At 45.7% G+C, this 6,000-nt stretch overlaps 1 protein-coding gene across 4 annotated transcripts in view; it reads right to left on the reverse strand.

The window, feature by feature from the left end:
- Znf609 (zinc finger protein 609) overlaps positions 1-5,437 on the reverse strand; it is a 151,637-nt gene extending 146,200 nt beyond the window's left edge. For 3 of the 4 annotated variants that reach the window (XM_050152029.1, XM_050152028.1, XM_050152027.1), the window contains exon 1: positions 5,293-5,437. The gene's annotated coding sequence lies outside the window, so the exon portion shown is untranslated. The remainder of the gene's footprint in view (positions 1-5,292) is intronic. The other variant, XM_050152030.1, reaches the window with a different exon arrangement.
- Positions 5,438-6,000: the final 563 nt, after the last annotated feature.

Genomic DNA, 6,000 nt, shown 5'->3' on the forward strand with positions numbered 1-6,000 from the left:
AACAGAACATAATAAAAATGTGGTTTCAGAACTTGCCTAGCATCAGACAGTTCTCACCTGTAATAAAACAGTAGGAAAAGGAAAAAAACAAAACATACAGCAATAAGAAAAAAGCCCAAGGTTGCCCTGAGTGCTTCTACCAAAGATCTAATGGGTATTTGCCATTTCTTATTTCTGGGGCTCTGATCCAAGGGGGAACAGCAAAGTGAATTATGAAAACTCAGCCTTTTTGGATCTAGATGTGCCTCATTCATTGATCTGGCTGCTCACAAGACTGCAGTTCAATTATTACTGCTAGAGCAAGGGGGCTGGGAAGGAAGACAGTGAGGTGAGAGACAGTGAGGTGAGAGGGAAGGAGGTGGAGGATTGGGGCTGTGACTATAATAGGACAGTAATTAGTGTTTCTACACTGCTGAATAAGTCTTCAGAGCAAAGAACGAGATGAGTGATGAGCGAGGAAGAACAACACAAGGAATCAAAGTGCTGAGAAAGACAGGAGAGGACATGGTGTTTTATGAACAATTCAAATAAAACAAAGCCCATGATAGTGCTTGCCTCTCCAAGTCTACAACCTGAATTCAATCCCAAGATTCCACAGGATGGAAGAAGAGGTTATCCTCTGGCCTACATGTGCTTTCTTTCTCCCACTGGGCTTGGAGAAAGACATCTGGACTTTAAAACACTTAATATAATTTCTTTCCTTTCAATTAACTACTGACCAATATCCTGTGAATTCTGGTAGGCATACCCATTCCTGGGTACGTGTACTTGCTAAGTGAAGGCCCATGCAGCCTTTGACCTAACCAGAAAATTATTACAAAATACACATCAAGTTACTTGTTCACAATTTTAGTCTGGGCCAAGGGTGGTGGTGTATGCCTATAATCCCCTCTTTGGGAGGTTGAAGAAACTTGAGCAAACAAAAGGATCACAAGTTCATGGCCAGTCCAGGTTACATAGCAAGACACCATCTCACAGTGAGATCAGAGAGCAAATAGCTTCAATGAACATGGAAAAGGAAAATCATATTAATGAAAGATGGTAATAATAATCTAAAGGGAAATCTATAAATTTTCAGAAATCCTCAAAATATAAAGTATTATTGCAGGTCATAGGAAATGCAGTAATTGCTTTTATTTTATAGTTTTTAAAGTAAATATTTAATAGATATAGCTTCCTAATATCATTTGACCCTCTGGTGATAATTTGGTTTTAAGAAGTGAAGTTAGAAAGATGAAGAAAAAAGTTATAAAGGTACTGGGGGGAGGGGGGCTAAAAATTAAAGAAGGTAAACTGGAGAAATGCAAACTTCATGGAGGAAATGACATTCGTAAAATAAAAGCATGCAAATTTCTTGGGTAAGGAGCTTCAGGTGAACCTAGCACAACAGCACAGTCAATCATACCCTTTGCATAAAACCAGCTGCGGATCCTCCCAGTGGGCTAAAGCTTTTCATCATCAAGAGAGCGAAGAATTTTCTGTTTCCCATTTCCTTCTAATAAACAAGTCCTAGAAGCAGTGAATTACCACCATTTCCTTCCCTTTCATGGGGCATAAAGCCAGAATGTCCAGCAGTACAATGGGGCCATGTAGGGCCAGAAAAGAATCTCTTTTCTCTATCCCGTCACCATCTCACTCACAAATCAACAATAGGCATTAAGAAACGTGGAACAAAGTATAGTTTCACACATGTAAGTGGAGCCTAAGCCACACAGGACTGAGTATTTTCTTGTCACTGTGGCATGTGACTCTTCAGCCACCTGCTCAATAATCCCTCTTCAACTGCACAGCTGCTGCCGATGCCACATGCCTTGCTAGGCAGGTGCTTTGGTGAATTACCTGTTCTCTAGTGAAAAGACTCTTTCACTGACACTTAGTGGACCCGGAACCTGCCAATCAACATCACCTATCTTCATTTTGCCTGTCACAGTCAACTTTTATCAGAGAAGTAATATTAAAGTATTTTTTAACACACTGTGGTTTTGTATTCCGTTCATTTTTCATTGTTGCTCTGTCATTTTTAAAAACGAAAAAAATTTTTTTTTTAAAAAATAGTCAAAAGAATTAAGTTACTGAAAAGAAAACGTGCCACACAACCAAAGGCTACCTTATTTCAATGTGGCTTCATGTGCCTGGCATTAGTCCCATCCATGCTGGTTTTTCACAATGAAAATAAGAATTGCTTAGCTGTCTTTGGAACAGTAAGACGTACTAAGATAAGCAGAGTGGCAACTACTGGAGAACAAATATCCCTGTATGTATGTATCCTCCATGCCTGAGCTCAGGCACAAGTGCTGAGACTCAAATAATTAAGGAGTGGCACTTCCAGTGAACAGAGCAATCAGACACACCCTCAACAAATTATCTTGTTCCAGGCATTTAGTTGCTATATGCTAACTGCAACATATTACTACCAATAGCCAAAATTATACTTCCACAACCACACACAAGCACTAATGTGTCTAGCTATGAAGACCTCACATTAGGAAATACTTCCTACCAAGAGGTTGGAGGGGAAGAATTCTAAGAGACCTCTAAATGACGGTCATTCAAAATGCTGTCTAAGAAGGAGATGGTCCACACTTAAAAGATTCATCTAAGATTCCTAGTTGCAAGAGTTCAATTCTGAAACTACTAAATCTAATCAAGGCAAATTTAATTTGAAGTACTGCCTTCACTTGCACCCAACAACACTCAGGAACACAACACCAACAGCCCAAGATTCAGGTAAACTGGGTCATACTAAGAAGCCAAGGAACATACACTCAGAAAAAGCCTAAGAGCAGACAACACTTTCAGTAAGGCTTAAAGACCATTCTATTATAAAAAGAAATTAAGTGGAGCCAGGAGGTGGTGGCACAGGTCTTTAATCCCAACACTAGGGAGGTAGAGGCAGGTAAATCTCTGAGTTGGAGGTCAGCCTAGTCTACAGAGCGAGTTCTAGGACAGTCAAGGCTACACAGAAAAACCCTGTCTCAAAAAACAAAAATAAATTTTAAAAAAAGTGTCAAAACAACCTGTTCTCTCCTATAAAAGTCCCAACATCTAAGTGAGGTCATCATTTTTAAATTAAAGGGATGAGGGAGGGAGAGACCACACTTAGCACTTACAATCTTTGAAAGACCTTTATCAAAACCAAAGGCTAAAGTCCCTTACTCAATGATAAACTATGGAAAACTATGGAAAACGTATACTGCATATTGAATACAACCCGCCTTACAAAGAATCTTATTTCTAATATTTTAAAAGTTTTCTTTAAGGTCTTTCATGAAAACCTCTTTTATAGCCACAAATAATGATATGTGTGTATACCTCCTCCAATTGTTTTACACACACACACACACATACATTGTACCAGAATACTGCTTGGAGACTTATGACACAATCAAAGATATGATTCTTCTGGAGAAGTTTCTTTCCACCCTTTTCTAATGCCCCTAGATCTAAATATTTTTAATTTACCTCTCTGTGGTAAATTTCTCTCCACAACACAATATCTGATTCATCTTTTTTCATTAAGAATTGAATTATAAAGGGAAAGTGTTGTTTTCAAAGTCTGTCTTAGGCAAATTGGGTGGGTTTTTGCTATGTAATTATCGACCAGGAAGTCAGCATTTAAAAAGGTGTTTGGAAACAGGGCATAGGTGCATGACTGTAATAAGAAGCCTGAGGCAGAAGGATTTTGCGTTGGGGGACACTTGGTCCTTGACTTCTAATCTTACTCCTATACTGATATTTAGTGGTTTTCTAAGAGAACAAACAAAAGTCGCTGCATGAGTGTCCCACTTCCATACAGAAAAATTTAAATGCTGTTTTTATGTAAGTATAGAACCTTCTTCTTGCAGTCTTTTTCCTTAAAGGTCTGCCACAAAGCAGTAGGGTGGCGTATCCCAGATGCTATTCCTCCACAACTTAGTTACAGGCTAACCAAAGAGGCAGGCACAACATGGCTGGCATCCTCTATTCTTTTGAAAAATGTGTGCCAGTGAGCTCTGTATTGTTCCTCACTCAAAAAGAAGAGCCTTTCTGTCTGGCCTCCTCCAATGGCAAGCCCCAGTCTGGAAAAGGAAGAAAATGGCACTGAGGAGCCTGGGAGATGGAGCATATCCAAAGCTCTCAGACAAGACTTGAACCTATGACCTTCACTGTGTACACAATAGGCGGGTGAGAGGGACCGGTTTATCTCTGCTGCAACAGTTCTCAGCCCTGGGGTAGCACTCCCGATAAAATGACACGACTATTGTGTGGCAGCGCAGTCATCTCCTCACAACAGCCTAAACCAGCACTCCCTCCCCCAAGACAAAGCAGCAGGGGTGAAATTAACTCAGGGCTGCAGAGCAAAGCCTAATACAGAAAAAAGAGGCCTGTGGGGGCTTAGGGACTCTCCTCAACCCCTGGGGCTCTGGACACATGGTTGGAAACAGGCTTTCCCCCCATCTTTCCCACTCTCATTTAGGTAGGAAGCGGTTTCTGAGAGAATTTAATCATCTGTGATTTGTTCAGAAATATTCCCCCTGAAGGGCTCTGCTCTCTCCACCCTGTGTGAGCCTAATTCCTAGAAGCTGAAATGACTGTTTGCCGCTGCCTGTTTCACAAACACACATTAATTGGTCAGATGTGTCTCCTCCTCCTCAACCCCAGAGGGAGGAAGGAGAATCTGAGCAAAGCACAGAGATGATCCAACCGTAATTACACATAAAGGGAAAGAGGGCAGCATGGGTTTTCCAAACAGGACAGGGTCTCAAACCCTCCGGGGGCACAGGGAGGGCAGTTTAAAGTCCAGGCCCAGAGATCCCACCATCTTGAAGCAAAGAACAGGAGTAAATGTGACCTAAGGCTGGGAAGGGGCACACACCCACAACCTACTGACTGCACGCTCCCAGCCACCTTGCTCTCCTTCCCGGGCCGCGCACACGTCCTGCTTTCAACCCTCTGCACCCCACGCTCCTCTGAGTCCCTGACGAGCCCCAGTCGCCCCAGGCCCCCCTCAGCAGAGCCTCAGAAAACTCTCTGGCCTGCCCCTACCACCTGGCCAGACCAGAGGCTATGCCGGGCACCGTCACCCTCAGCCCGAACCGCCCCGGCCACGCTTTGAACTTCACCTCAGGCCCCCTCCCCCACCCACGCAACGACCCCGCTTCCCCCCGCACACACCTCCTCGCTCCGCCCCGACCCCCCCAACCCCCACTTCCTCCGCCCGGCGCCGCTGCCCGGGCGCCCTCTGCGCCGGGCCTTCCTCAGCGTCGCCTCCCCACCTCCCGGCCCGGGCTCCACACAAAGCTTAGCACTCACCGCGCGGCCGGTCCCGGGAGCCGCCACCTCCGCCCGCCCGGGGCCCCGGGCCGCAGAGCCGCCACTGCTACGCGTCCCGGGCCGCCATCCGGGCCGCGGCTCCTCCCCCTCCCCGCCCCGGCTCTCTGCCCCTCCCCGCGCCGCTCCGCCCCGCCTGGCCCGGGCCGCTGTGTCCGGGGCCACGGGTCCCTCAGCCGCCGCCGCCGCCACCGCCACCGCCGCCGCCGCGATCCGGGACAACCAGGGCAGCCCGGAAGACCCGGACACTGGATTCTCGTGCTCTCGGATCCGGATTCCGTGCTCTGTGGAGTCTGGAGCTGGAGAGTACGCAAGGAAACCCGGAACCTGGATGCAGGAGCCAAGTCCTGGGTCTCTAAATCCGCGGTTGCTGGGAGTCTTGAGGAGAGAATGCTGGAAAACCCGGCGGGCGAGTTGGAACTAAAATAAGCTCAGAAGCCTAGACTGGACAGCTTGAACCCAATGCGCCCTCCTCGTGCAAAGAACTCTCTCGCTGGATCAGGCTTCACACTGAGAAGTCTCTGGAGAAGCGTTAGCACTTAAAAATAGATGTCCTTCAACCGTAGAAAGAGGAAAGACCACGGGGTCTGATCACGAATATCCATAAAAAACAGAAGACAAGTACACAGCTTTGGATGGTTTCATTCATTTTGCCGCTCAGTTCGACAAACTAAAGAAAAATTTTATGGG

This window comes from Alexandromys fortis, unplaced genomic scaffold, assembly GCF_014885135.2.
Source record: "Alexandromys fortis isolate MF-2015 unplaced genomic scaffold, M_Fortis_MF-2015_v1.1 scaffold_70, whole genome shotgun sequence".
Classification (NCBI taxonomy): domain Eukaryota; kingdom Metazoa; phylum Chordata; class Mammalia; order Rodentia; family Cricetidae; genus Alexandromys; species Alexandromys fortis.